Below are 15,136 nucleotides of genomic sequence, written 5' to 3'. Positions count from 1 at the left end.
GCATATGCCTTGTGGTAGGTTGACTTCTATGACAGCCCCCAAATGACTTACCCATAAAGTAAAATAAAAAAACCTATTGCCATTGAGTTGATTCTGACTCATAGTGACCCTATAGGGCAGAGTAGAACTGCCTCATAAGGTTTCCTAGGTTGTAATCATTATGGAAACAGACTGCCACATCTTTCTCCTACCAAGCAGCTGGTGGATTTGAACCACTGACCTTTCTTTCAGCAGCCCAGGGCTTTAACCACTATACCACCAGGGCTTCTCAATGACCCAAACCATTATATGATTTCCTTCCCTTGAGTGTGGAGAGAACCTGTGAAATCACTCCTGTGATTATATTACATTATAAATGAAAAGTGAAGGAATTGTGCAGATGTAATTGAGATCCCATATCAGTTGATTCTGAGTTCGTCAAAAGGGAGATTAGCCTGTGAGAGCCTGACTTAACAAGGTGAAACCCTTTAAAAGAAGAATTTGGTCCCTGCTGAACAGAAGTTCCACTATTGGTTTAGAAGAGGCAAGCTGCTATGAGCTGTGAGGATTAATTTTGTCAACAACTGCTTGAGCTTGGAAAATAACCCTCAGTAACACCTTGAATGCAGCAGCCTTATGAAATTCTAAACAGAGGACCCATCTAAGACATGCCTGGATGTCTGATCCATATAAACCGTGAGACAACAAACGTGAGTTGTTTTAATTCTCCAGGGTTGTCGCAATTTGTTACACAGCAATAGAAAACTAATACATCCTTGCTGGACCTGTGTGACAATCTCCTTAGGATATATCCCCAGGGACAGAGTGGCACAGTTAAGTGCTTTGCTACTAACTGAAAGGTTGGAGATTAGGCTCCACCCAACGGTACCTTGAAAGAAAGTCCTGGCAATCTACTTCCAAAAGATCACAGTCATTGGAAGCCCTGTGGAGCTCAGCTCTACTCTGACAGACACGGGTTTGCCATAAGTTGGAATCGAATTGGCAGCAACCTTTTTTTTTTTAATTTATGTGCATGTATACTTAATTTAAAGAGCCCTGGTTGCCCAGTGGTTAAAGTGCTTGACTGTTAACTGAAAGGCTGGTAGTTTGAACCCACCAGCTGCTCCAAGGGAGAAAGATGTGGCAGTCTGCTTCTGCAAAGACTTAGAGCCTTGGAAACTCTACGGGGCAGCTCTACCTTGTCTTCTAAGGTTGCCATGAGTCAGAATAGATTTGATAGCAATGAGTTTGGATACTCAATTTGACCATCATAGTATAAGAGTTCTTATATTCCAACTTCCCAGCTTATAGTTTTATTTTTGCCATAGTAACTAGTGTAAAAATGTATCTAATTGTTATCTTAATTTGTTTTTCTTATTGCTTACTAATGAGTTTAAGCATTTCTTCATTTGTTCCTTTTACTTCCTTCCTCCTCTTTTGTTTCCTCTTCTATAGGCTGGTTGTTCACTTTCTTTGCCATTTTTCTACAGGGGCTTTTGACTTTATTTGTTGTTTCATAGGCTTTCTTTGTAGATTCTTATATTCCTTAGTCCTAAACATTTCAAATATCTTTTCTCTATCTCTCATCTATCTCAATATTTTCCAGTTGTCTTCTTGAAGTAAATTCTTATTTATTATGCCATAAAATACAGCCAGAATGCTCTTAGAAGCAAGGATGGTGAGACTTCATCTCTTGTACTTTGGGCACATTATTAGGAGGGACCAGTCATGCTTGGTAAAGTACAGGGTCAGTAAAAAAGAGGAAGACCCACAAAGACATGGATTGGCAAAGTGGTTGCAACAATAGGCTCGAATATAGAAATGATTGCAAGGATGGTGCAGTGTTTTATTCTGTTGTACATAGGGTCACTATGAGTAGGAACCAACTCAATGGCACCTAACAACAACAAAAAAAATATTGAGATTTTTTCCTTGAAAGTTTGAAAATTGTTGTTTTAATATTGATACTTATAGGCCTAGTAGTTCTAGGAGTCTCATCTACATTAAAAAAAAAAAAAAAAACCTGTAGGGGAAGAAGGCTAGGAAAGAATGGTACAGGAGGAGTGCAAAGAGGAAGGTAGGTAGTATTCAGCTTCAGACATTCAGGAGTAGGGTTTTACATCCAGACATCAGCCTTTCAAGTCATGCCTACTGAAAAAGGAATATATATATATATATATAAAATATATAGTTGTTGTTGATGTGTGCTGTTGAGTCAGTTCTGAATCATAGCAACCCTATAGGGCTGAGTAGACCTGCCCATAGGGTTTCCTAGGCTGTAATCTTTACTGGAGCAAACTGCCAGGTCTTTTCTCCTGTGGAGTCACTGGGTGAGTTTGAAATGGAAACCTTTTGGTTAGCAGCCAAGCACTTAACCATTGCACCACCAGAGCTCTGTGTGTGTGGGTGGGGCATATATATATATATATTTGAGTCGGAATCGACTCGACGGCACTGAGTTCACTGGGTTTATATATATATGCCAATTGTCATCAAGTCAGTTCTAGCTCATGATGGCTTCGTGCATGTCAGAGTAAAACTATGTTCTATAGGATTTTCAATGGCTGATTTTTGGAAGTAGATCTTCAAGCCATTCTTCCCAGGTGCCTCTGGGTTGGGTAGACTCAAACCTCCACCCTTTAGGTTAGCAGCTGAACATGTTATTTGTTTGTACCATCCAGTTTATATATATACACACATATGTTCACATACAGATGTTTTTCTTTTGGGTACCATTTAATGTGTCAGTGACTACTCCTGGAAGATTTAGAATCAGAATTCTTTTGAGACTCGGATCCCACTGTTTTGCCTGTTCCCCCACACAAATCTGGGCTACTGTCAGGGTCGCAGCATGCACGAAGGCTTAAGTTTCTAAAGCTGTCTTCATTTCTTAACAGCGTAGGTGGGCCCTTGAGTAGCTGAGAGTCCAGGGTGAAAAGTCAATGGAGACTCTGCAACAGCGGCACAAGGGCTAGAGAACAGACCTTCAGGAGTCAACCTACACGGGAGACACAGCCTGAAATGAGGTGGGGCAGAGTAAGAACACAGGGAGAGAGGGAAGAGGATTTTGATATCTGGGCCTTTCCGTTTTATCTGCGAACCCGTATGTTACATGCACCGCCAACAGCACAGACGTATCTTAAGGAAAGAAACAGGGAAGCAGCTATCTGAGACTGAATGTTCTTATCCAAAACAAACTGAGCACCACCAAACAAGACTGTTTAGGTTAAATGTTCATTCTCCATCCCAGCCACCCCACCCCCAAACCAGCTGCTGGTGTCTCAGAAGCAAGACTAGGTAGGTTATAGACACAGTAAAGAAGCTGTTTCCCCCGGCACATCTGTGTGGCAGTGTGACTTAAACTTTCCACACTGTTTCATACAAATACGAGGGTACTCAAAGATTGTGACCACTGGGTGTTAAAAATATCTTTGTTTTCATTTAGAAGTTTTAAATTAGCTATTCACACCAATGACTTCTCTCATGATGTCAGTTAAATAATACTTAAAACTCCCAGATGTTTTACCCAATGTTGACATGTTTGCCCCATTGTAGGCAAAACATCTGGATGACTGGCTAAATTTTTCACTTTTTTACTGTATGTTTGATGTGTATAGACAAAGTCAAACACTTAGAAACATCACAATATAATCCAATGCAGCTGTGAATCATTTAATGCCACTCTGGACTGCTGGGACCTTCTTTTATCTTGGGATGATCTTTGGTGAAGCACGACCATGCCATAGGAAAACTCAGCTCAAACTCTGAAGTACTATTAGAATGACCCCAGTGCTCTGATTTACACTTTGTATAAATGAGCATTGTACCCTACCTCACATTCAAAGACTAACACTAAAACTTCACAAGTATGGCATTAAGTTAAAAGGGACCCTCGGGAGACATTCATCGCGGCGGATGTAGTATAAACAGTCACCTCCCAGTACAGTCAGAGAATCTAAGCAAGAAGCAGAAATAGCGGTGAGCCTATAGATGAACCCAGGCAAAGTACTGCAGCAGGACCAGAAGAGACGATAAACGCCCACACGTACCTCAGACTCTACGTTCAGAAGACTGAAAGAGAATCAGTACATCATCAGGATACATTTTCTCAAACAAGAATCATGGATTTACTTATGTGATATGGGCTTTTTTTTTAATTTCTGGAAGATGGGTTTGGCCAGATATGACAGGTTATTGTTATGAATGTGAAAAATCACACAAATACTCATAAAATGTTATTTCAGATTAAGACAGACTTATTTAAATGATTTCTTTTCAGAAGGTGTTCAAACTCACTATAAAAATAATTCATTTCATTCACTTTCTTCTGAATTTGCTGAACATGAACATGCACTAAAATCTCCAGTTCATTATTTTGTTTTGTTTACATCTCCCTTATTTCCAGAATAATCATGGGAATAAGCACAGTCAAAAATCAAAGTCTATATTGAAATGTATGTCCAGCAGAACAAAACTCAGACCACAACCTCATCAGGTCTTATCTTTCAATGGTCAAAACCAAACACAGTTTTCAGTAGTGAAATATTAATCTCGTTATATTTTAACCTGTTGCTGTGTCTAGAACAAATGTCTTTTAGAGAAGAATGCAAATATAAAATATACCTGTTACCGTGCTCAGGTTCTACACGACTACCGCTTGAAGTCGTCTGTCATTAGAATCAGCCTCTATTTTTTCTTTTGCATATTCTTGATTTTTTTTTGAAGCAATAAAAATACTAAGGAAAAAGTTGTTAGAGGGATGGGTAGAGAAAGAATTGTTGAAAGGTGTAAAATGTGTTTTGTAGGTATGGCATTTTCAGTGTACACAGCATAAAATCTGCCTGTCAAATTAAATTTTTCAAATTTTTAAGTTATTTTTATAGCCTGCTTTTAATGCAAGTTAAGATTTTTGGCTCAATCCAAGGCATAGAGGTGAAAAGTCATTCAGGCACTTAGACGCGTTAAAGTTGACGTCAAAAACAAGTCAAGAAATTCTGACCGAGGCTCTCATGACCTCATAACAACCAGAAGAGCCATTGTTTTGAAGTGAATTTGCAACTGCCCCTCCACATTTGATTAATGATGTTTACTCATGTAAATGTCCTTGGCTATGTCATAATTCCTATTTTATGTCTTAAATTCATCATTTTCCATGTTCTATTTTCCATGTTTCATCTCTAAGCTTAGTCTACGTAAGCCAGAAATAAATTGAAATAGGATGTGCTGGAAATGTTTAATACATATCCTTGAATCCTACAAAATTCACTTTACGATATCCTTTTACATTTCCAGATTTTTCCTTCTAGGATAGTTCAGAGGTTTGAGTCACGTGATTAGCCAGTCAAAAGCTCATATCTCAATGGGCTTGTTCGTATCCGTATCTAAGCCATCAGGGCTCCAGTTGTTGGAGATGTTTCTGAATACAGTACCTTAAAACAGACCAAACACACCAGAATTCTACAACACTTTGATCACTTTTATTTCCGGAATAATAATGGAAATAAGCCACAATCAGAAAGCAAACTCTATATTTAAATGTATGTTCAGAACACTGCTATTTAAAGCTTTAATACTTTTGTGTACATTATGGGATTTTTTAACATTTGACGCAATTGCTATAAGGAAGTTTTGTATATTGGGAATTTAAGAAGCCACTATTTCTAAACAATTTGTTTTTCAAATACACTTTAAATCTACAAATATTACACAAGATTTTAGACTATGAAACAGTAAAACATCTGAATCCCCCAAATATCAACGGCAGAAAATTTCAAAACATGGTTAATCCATCTTAGGGTAAACTGAAAAAAAAGAGGTCTGTCAGAAAAGTAGAACATATTTAACTTGGAGAAAGAAAAACTGCCTTTTTATTTTTAAAAAAGGGTTTTCTGTTGCAGAGCAGCGGTTAGTTGGCTGTTCCAACGCAGGTCTATTTGATTACAAATCCAAAGAAAATGTTCTGAGAACAGTCACTTGTTTGCTCTAGGTTTAGAACTTGATGCAAGCCTCATTCTGCTGGTGAAAGCCTACTTTCACAAAGATCTCATGTTAGGAAATAACGCCAGGAAATGATCCCAGTGAGCAAATTATACAAAGTCGTATTCATGGCTAAGTTTGGCTTGAATGGGTAAAATGATAAAATTAAACTCCTGTTACTGTGTACTAGGAGTGCAACAAATTTTAATTGCCCCATATTAGGGGAAATCATCATTCTCGCCCTTATAGAGACCTATTTAATAAATCATGAATCTTATCATGCCATTTTTTTAAACTTAGAATTGATGTTTCATTTTGAGATTGTTTATTCCAAAAAGATTAATTTGAAATCAATAAAATGAATTATTCTATCATGGAAGTACTTGAACCTGCTTCTTAGAATTATTTTTGACTAGAACCTAGGCTTCTTTGAGCCATAGAAGCTTTATTACAAGATTATTGCCACTTCCAGACTTCAGAATCTTCTTTTTATTTCCCTTTTTATTCAAAGAAATGATCAGAGTTACTGGAAATTTTAGAGACTCAATAAATTGTTAAATGACTTTAGCAGTCTTTATACAGGGACATCATGGAATCATAGAGATGAAGGCTGTAATAATCAGACTCTTTGAGTTGCAATTAACAAAAACAGCTAAAACTGGCTTAAGCAAATAAGGAATTTACTAACTGTATGTAACTGAAAAGGCCACATATGTCTGACTTCAGGCATATCTGGATCCAGGAGCTCCAGTAATATCATCTGAGCTCTCTTTATACTTTTAAGATGTGATTCTCTTTGAGCATTGATATCTTTCCCCCTGGTAATGGTTTCTGCCATGCAGTTGGAGAAGATTGTCAAAAGCAGCCTCAGTTAATTACCTTTACAGTTTGCATGCACCAAGGAATTATGACGGTCTTTTTGAGATCTAGGCAGAAAACTCCTGATGAGTATTCTGATTGGCCTTGCTTGAAACGTGTGCCCATCCCTAAATCAATCGTCATGGCCAGGCAGATGGGCTGACCAACATTTGTCCTTTACTGAAGAACTCATAGAAATTATCCACTCCATTTTTTTCAGTGAAGAAACTAAGGCTAGAAAATAAGTGACTTAACCAATATCATACAACAAGTTAGTAACATAAGTATTGTTATTGTTAGGTGCCCTTGAGTCAGTTCCGGCTCATAGTGACCCTACGTACAACAAAATCAAACACTGTCTCATCCTGCGCCATCCTCACAATAGTTATTCTTGAGCCTATCGTTGCAGCCACTGTGTCAATCCATCTCACTGAGGGTCTTCCTCTTTTTCTCTTACCCTCTACTTTACCAACCATGATGTCCTTCTCCAGGGACTGTTCGTTCCTGATAACATGTCCAAAGTACATGTGACAAAGTTTCACCATCCTTACTTCTAAGGAGCATTTTGGCTGTACTAGTGTAATTAGACAATGCTAAAATAATTTTACTAATGTGCTAGAAAGCAAAATAGAAAAAAAGAACCATGGTAGCAGATGTTAGCATGTATTTATTTAGCTTTTATTGACATTATACAGATGTTTAAAACATTAACAGACTTAAACACACAGTTATTAAAGATCCACTTGGTATTTGTCTGCATGGATTTTTTAAGCAACTGTTCTTATGTTTGGCATTTATTTGGACATCAACAAAGACGTTAGAACTAAAATACTAGGACACAAATCCTACTGACTCAGTGGAGTAACTTTCCAATTAGTCACATAATGAATGTTCTGAGGATTATTGAAATAATATTTTATTTGTATTTCTAACTTTTTTTTTTTTTACGTCATAACAATTTTCTTTAACAGACCATTGTTATCGCGGTTCTTTGCTTATAGCAACTTCTCAATGTCTTATTCATTTTCACCTCACCTGAAATCTGTATCCTTATTACAGTTAACAAGTTCTACATATTTTAGTCCCTGCTCACTGCCGTTGGAATTCCCCTTACTTATTCGCCTCACCCACCCCAAATTTCCCATAACTTAGGGATTCAAGGTGACTCCCCAAAATACCTACAATAGAGCAGAATAAGATAGTTTTAAGCAATGAAGTAAAAGCAATTGGGAAGTTAAAATGAAACCTGGTTTGAATTAATACATAACACGTATTAATATGATGTGATATAAAAATAATTTATAAAATGTAATTGCTGATGGAGGTTAGTTAGGAATTTAAGTCTGAGTTTTCCAGAAGCCATCAGAAAGAGGACAACTAGATTACTTACATGATTTACAATTTCTATTCTATTGCTTAGATAAAGTAGAGCTGAGACTACTGACAAAGCCTGAGAGAAACTGCTACAGAACATCTAGAACATTGCACAACTACTGTAACAGGGTGAACAAAATTACATGTAATCATATTTCAGTAAAGGCAAATTTATGTATGGTCAAAATATTGTGATCCAAATATCTGGTCCTCTGATATTCTGGTTAACCTTGGAATATACATTAGGAAATCTAGATAAATAGAATAACATATAACCGAAAACAAACAAACCCATTGCCCTTGAGTCAATTCCGACTCATAGTAACACTACAGAACAGACTAGAACTGCTACATAGGGTTTCTAAGGAGCAGACAGTGGATTCAAATCACCAACCTTTTATTTAGCAGCCAAGCTCTTCACCACTGTGCCAGCAGGGTTCCATAAACCCAAAAAAATATTTAAAAAAATATATATGGTGTTTTCAATCACCTCATATGCATGTGAAAGCTGGACAATGCATAAGAAAGACTGAAGAAGAATTGATGCCTTTTAAGTTACAGTTTTTGAAAGAACATTGACTATGCCATGGACTGCCAAAAAATGAACAAATCTGTCTTGGAAGAAGTACAGCCAGAATGCTCCTTAGAAGCAAGGACGGCAAGACTACATATCACATGCTTTGGAGATGTTATCAGGAGGGATCAGTGCCTAGAGAGGGACATCATGCTTGGTAAAGTAGAGGGTCAGTGAAAAAGAGAAGGACCCTGGACGAGATGAATTGACACAGTGGCTGCAACAATGGGCTCAAACATAACAAGGACTGTGAAGATGGCGCATGTTCGAGCAGTGTTTCATTCTGTTGTATGTAGGGTAGCTGTGAATCAGAATCGACTCAACGGCAACTAAAAACAATATATATTACGTGTGTGTGTGTGTTCTTCACTCACTTATCATTAGTTCATTTATTCCATGAGAAATTGTTGATTTTTTCCTTGGTTCTTCCTGTGAGGTATAGAGAGAAACATTCTCTGCTCTATCTTAAACTTACAGTCTTGCCGCTGACACAGGTATTAAACATGTTTTTGTAATACAATGTGATAAGTATCATATTGTAATACTTATTATAGGAATACGGGTTATTATGGGATATTACTGGAGAAAACACTAAGCTAGTTAAGAAGTCAGGGGAGCTTCATACGGGAAGTTATGTCAAAGCCAGATCCCAAAAGTAAATAAGAGTCAGGAAAGGGTAAGGGGAGACAGCAGGAAGATGAAGATTGTTCTAGGGACAGGGAATAACATGTTATTACATAACTTTTACATAATTAAAGAAAATATATTTCTAGTAACAAGAGCTACAGTTGGAGAGAGAGACAGGTACCAGATTATACGGGGCCTTGTAAGTCATAAGGAGGAGTCTGAATTTCATCCAAAGATCTATAGAAACCACAGAAGGATATTGAAAAGCAGAACAATATAATTTGAATATTTGTAGGCCTCGCTTAGAAATCAGGAGAGCACTGCTGATGGTCTGGATTAGGATGGTGGCAGTGGGTTGGCAAATATGGATGAATTCATGAGACAGAAGGTAAAATCACCAAAACTCAGTGGTTGCTTAGAGAGGCTGAAGAGGAAGAGTCCACTGCCTGGCAACAAACCGACTGAAAAGGAAATTGTCTATTAATACAATACTGTTGTTGTTAGGGGAAACCCTGATGGTGTAGTGGTTAAGAGCTATAGCTGTTAACCAAAAGGTTGGCAGTTTGAATCCACCAGACACTCTTTGGAAACTCCATGGGGCAGTTCTACTCTGTCCTGTAGGGTCACTATGAGTTGGAATCAGCTCGACACTAATGGGTTTGGTTTTTTTTTTTCTTTGGTTGTTATTAGGTGCCATCAAGTCGGTTCCAACTCATAGTGACCCTATAGGACAGAGTAGAGCTGCCCGCTAGGGTTTCCAAGGAGCGGCTGGTGGATTTGAACTTCCGACCTTTTGGTTAGCATCTGAGCTCTTAACCATTGTGCCACCCAGGCTCCAATACAACACTAGATCATACGATAAAACCAAGTCACCTCCACGCAAGGGTATGCTACTTTTTATTCTCTATTTCACTGTTAGGAAAACGTACACACATTTCGCCAAAACATGTCATCAAATTGTTAATATAAGAGATTTTAAAAGGGGAACTGTAATGTACCACTGTTTTATCCCACTAGATATTTTTATATGATTCATCCAAAGACCGATCCTGACTTTCAAAGCCATATTAAAGGGAAGTTTCTTTGCAAATATCAGTAACAGTGTCTGTATACAGCAGTGACACTACGGTTTGGTATCACCCAGTGTGGTAACCCATGGTGTCAGCGCCTCCTCCCCGGACCTCTTCCCATACCAGACTATACAGAATCCTTAATAACGTTTTTTGTAGCAATGTTACTCACAAATCTTAATTCTTCTATATCACTCTTTCTTTTCCTTGAATTGCTGCTTCATTCTCAAAAAAGTTATGGTTATAGGTTCACAAATATGATTACCAAAATATTGTAGTTAAAACACAAGAAAATTTGACAAAATCAAAGACTGTTAAAACACCAGATGCAACAAAAACAACAGTGTGCACTTGTAGCCCGTGCACACTAAACAACGTGATTGGAAGCGATACTGTGATTGGATAATAATGACAGCTCTGACCAGAGTGCACTAGAAGGTTCAAAAAGTAAATCCTCATAGAGTTTTATCCTTGTAGGTGTGTTGATAGATGTAAGCTGAGCTTCTGAAAAATATTTTTATTGTTATAACTAAACAAGGATATTTTTATAGAGAGCCGTTTTGGTGTCACCACCTCTGACAGGGTCACCCTAAGTGGTCCACACACCCTGCACTCCCCTAGTGACTCCACTGTCTGCATAGAAATCATAAAGTTAGCATAATCAACTGCTGCCCCACAAAGTCAAAGGCCAAGGAAAGTTCAATAAAAGCCTCAAAAAATTAATGTCATTCCTAACAGATTTCTTCACAGGGTGACAAAGAGTGTAGCAGGGATCAATAGCAGAATTAAAAAAAAAAACCACACACCATTGCCTTTGAGTTGATTCCGACTCATACCAACCCTATAGGACACAGCAGAATTGCCCCAGAGTTTCCAAGGATCGCCTGGTGGATTTGAACTGCCGACATTTTTCTTAGCAGTCATAGCTCTTAACTACTAGCCAGGGTTCTTAAAATGTAACGTCCATGTTCCCACATGCAATGTTGGCCTGAGAGACCCAAAATTACAATTTATAAAAAGGAAAACTAACATATACTTTAGAAGGAATGTATGATAAGTTAATTGGTCTATAACATGAAGGTAAATTTAGACTACACTGAAGATCCAACCACATAGGGCCATATTGTAAAGTTCGTTAAGGTGTAAAAGTTGGCAAATCAAACCTACAATTCAGATAGAAGTAGCGAAACTTCCTTGGTACAACTTTAGTGCTAAAGTTTTAAGGCAACTATTCTTATTAGTCATGGTTAAGGGAAGAGAGTAAGAAAAAGTCTTGAATGTGTCAGTTTCTTGGGAGTCGAGCTTGGTTTGTAAAGCTGAAAAAAGCCCAGTGGTATCAGCTGCGTGTACAGTTCACAAATGTTCACTCACCAAATTAACATTTCTGGTAACCAGTGATACAGGATCTGTCTTTATTATTGAGTAGATCACTGTATTTAGATCTGCCCACAAGAACACTTTTTCAAAGCCTGCATTCTTATCAACTTAACATTTTTCTTACAAATGCACACATACATAAATATAATTTTATATAAATCCTTAAATATGATCAGAATTACTTAATTTTTTTATTGTCTTCTACTTTTGGTATTTCCTTTCAAATTGGATATCACATTTTCTGTCTTACGCTCTTCCTTTCCTCTACTCAAGTGAACTTCATATTTTTTTGTTCAGAAAACAATGTACGTACATTGATAGGGATCATTTTTTGTTTGATAAAAATGGGTACATGTACTAGTCCTTCTGAATCGTGATTTTCTCAGGTAACATCTTAAGGAAATCTCTGTAAATCAACCTGCTTGGCTCCTATTTATTATATTTAATGGCTGGACAGTATTTCATACTGTTATCATTTCATAATTTATTCAAACATTTCCCTACTGATGACTATTTACTTTACATCCTATGGTGTTTTTTACTTTTTTTTGTCATTGTGCACATTCTTGCAATAAACCTCTCATGCAAATATCCTTGTTTGGTGGTGCTTCTATGTCTTTGAAATAGTTTTCTAAGAGAAGTGCTGTTAGGTTTAGGGGCATAGTTAATACATACATTTGCTAATATTCTCAAAACGATTTCCAAAAAGGCTCTAACAGTTCATATTTTCACTAGCAATAAGTGACTTCCTCTTGCTTGCATCACCAACAGCAATCAGTATATCTTGTGCTTTTTTTTTTCTTTTGCCAGTCTGATGTGTATAAAAAACTACCTCACTGTAACTTTAATTTGTACTTTTCTAATTTACAGTGGGAAGGAGCCCTGGTGGCAGAAGTTAAAGTGCTTAGCTGCTAACCCACCAGGAACTCTGCAGGAAAGATGTGGCAATATGCTTCTGTAAGGATTACAGCCTTGAAAACCCTATGGGGTAGTTCTGCTCTGTTCTAGGGGTTGCTATGAGCTGGAATCAACTCAGTGACAAGAGGTTTGGGCTTTTTGTTTGGTTTTGTTTGAACTTATAGTGAATCTAAACTTTCTGTCTTGTGTCTTATTTAAATATTTGGATATACTCTTATGAGTTTTCTCTTTCAAGCCTCTTGGCCACTTTTCTGTTGGATTGATTGCTTTCTCATCAATTTACAGGAAATATTTTTATTTTGCCATCGACCCTCTGTACTGAAATGTGTTTTCCAAACCTATTTTTAGACTACTGACTTTGTTTAGGTAAAATTTGCCATACAAATGTTTTTAATCCCCCTGTACTCAAATACAATTTCTTTTGTAGCTTCTTATTTCTAGTTACATTTAATCTGATTTTTCTCATCAGTAGATTCTCCATGTGTCCTCATGTTTCCCCACAGTGTTTTTATTGTTTATATTTTTACATTCAAATTTCTATTCCATGTGGAATTTGCTTTTAAATATTATGCAAGATTGGGGTCCTATTTTATTTTTGTCCAGATGGATAGCCAGTTATTTCAGAATTAGTACTTTCAAATCTCATTTTACTCTCACTAGCCTGAAATCATTTCTCATTTATTAAGTTGTCAAAAGTATACATATTTCTTTCTGTTGTCTGTATTCTGTATCATTTATCTATTTATTTGTGGCAATTACTTATTGATTTGGTTACAGTGGTTTTACTGTATGCCCAGATACTAAACAAGGCAATTCTCTACTCTTGTTTGCCTGGAGTTTGTGTGTATGTTGTCTCAACTCTCAATTATATTCAGGCATTTATTCCTCCATATAATATTCTTTCACAGATTAAAGATTAACACAAAAGACTACCCTTTTCTAAACTGTATATCCCAACTTCATAATTTTTTAGATAAACTTTAAAAGATTATGATCATTGTAGGGATCACCTAAGTGACCAGATGCTCAACTGGAAGAAATATCTGACCGTAAATATAAACAGATGAAACTCATGATGAAAAACAATAACAGATTTCAAAGATAAATCTAGTACATCTAACAGGTAAATAGTGGGTGATCCAAAAAGGTAAAGAGCCATAAAATCAGAAGAACAATAATTAATCAAATTTTAGAAGAAAATATCCCTGAGAATATAAAAGGAAATACCAAATCTTAGGTATAACTGATGGGAAAAAAATCATAAACCCAAGCACATTCGAGAAAATCCCCTGATCTCTAAGATAAAGAGAAAATCTTACAAGCTTCCAGACTAAAAGATAAAATCATCTAGAGTAGATAAATAATCACACTGGTATCAACTTCTTATCCATTTCACTGGAAATTGGAAGATACCAGGGAAGCATCTATAGAATACTGAGAGAAAGGAAATGCATACTAAGATATGTCTAACCAAAACAATATATATGCAATAATTCAGAGAGCAGGATCTTCTGGTTCCCTGTTGAATAGAGTAATTATCAGAAGATCACAATCTCACTGGGGGGGGGGGGGAGACAAAAAAAACACTAGAAGTTAAATTAACAAACACAGATCATCTTTTTTAGAAGGCAGCAGAGAGATACTGAGAGGAGATAAGATTTCTGACAGGTGAGGACCTTGAAAAGATGGACTGACTTATGTAGCAGCTTTTGCTTGTGAAACTCATCACTGTCCAGTCAATTCTGACTCATAAGGACAATATAGGGCACAGTAGAACTGCCCCATTGGGTCTCCAAGGCTGTTATCTTTATGGAAGCAGACTCCCACAACTTTCTCCCGTGGAGCTGGTGGTGGTTTTGATTCACTGACCTTTTGGTTAGCAACTAAGTGCTTAACCACAATGTCACAAGGGCTTCTTTTTTTCATTTATGAGCTAGGGATATTTGCCAATTAGGGGTTAAGCAGCAGACTGAGAATTCAGGCTTTGTATCCATGCACGACTATCACTTTGGGGAGAAAAAAGCCAATGGCCATATTTTCTTTCAGGTTATTTGCTGAATTCTGGGGTTGTACACAGGAGGAGGAAGCGCTAAAAACTTAAGAAGAAAGCCTCTGAAAAACAAAACACAGCTTTCAATAGTCTCAAGAGACAAACATTGGAGTTTAAAACCTGTTGTAAGGAGGAGCCATGGAGAATATACAAGAGGTTTTGTTGAAAATTTGGAGAATGAGGGTGAAACAGGGACAAACTGTGTCTAATGCCTTACTAGGACCACAACCAGGCTCTAGTAACCCTAGTTTTTTATTGGATTAAGGTGATCAGAATATCAATGATAATGAATGTGGCACAGGACCAACCTTATGTTATACATAAGGTTGCCAT

The sequence above is a fragment of the Loxodonta africana genome, chromosome 17 (assembly GCF_030014295.1).
Source record: "Loxodonta africana isolate mLoxAfr1 chromosome 17, mLoxAfr1.hap2, whole genome shotgun sequence".
NCBI classification, from domain to species: domain Eukaryota; kingdom Metazoa; phylum Chordata; class Mammalia; order Proboscidea; family Elephantidae; genus Loxodonta; species Loxodonta africana.
The sequence above is the reverse complement of the archived record's forward strand: the minus strand, read 5'-3'. Positions refer to the sequence as shown.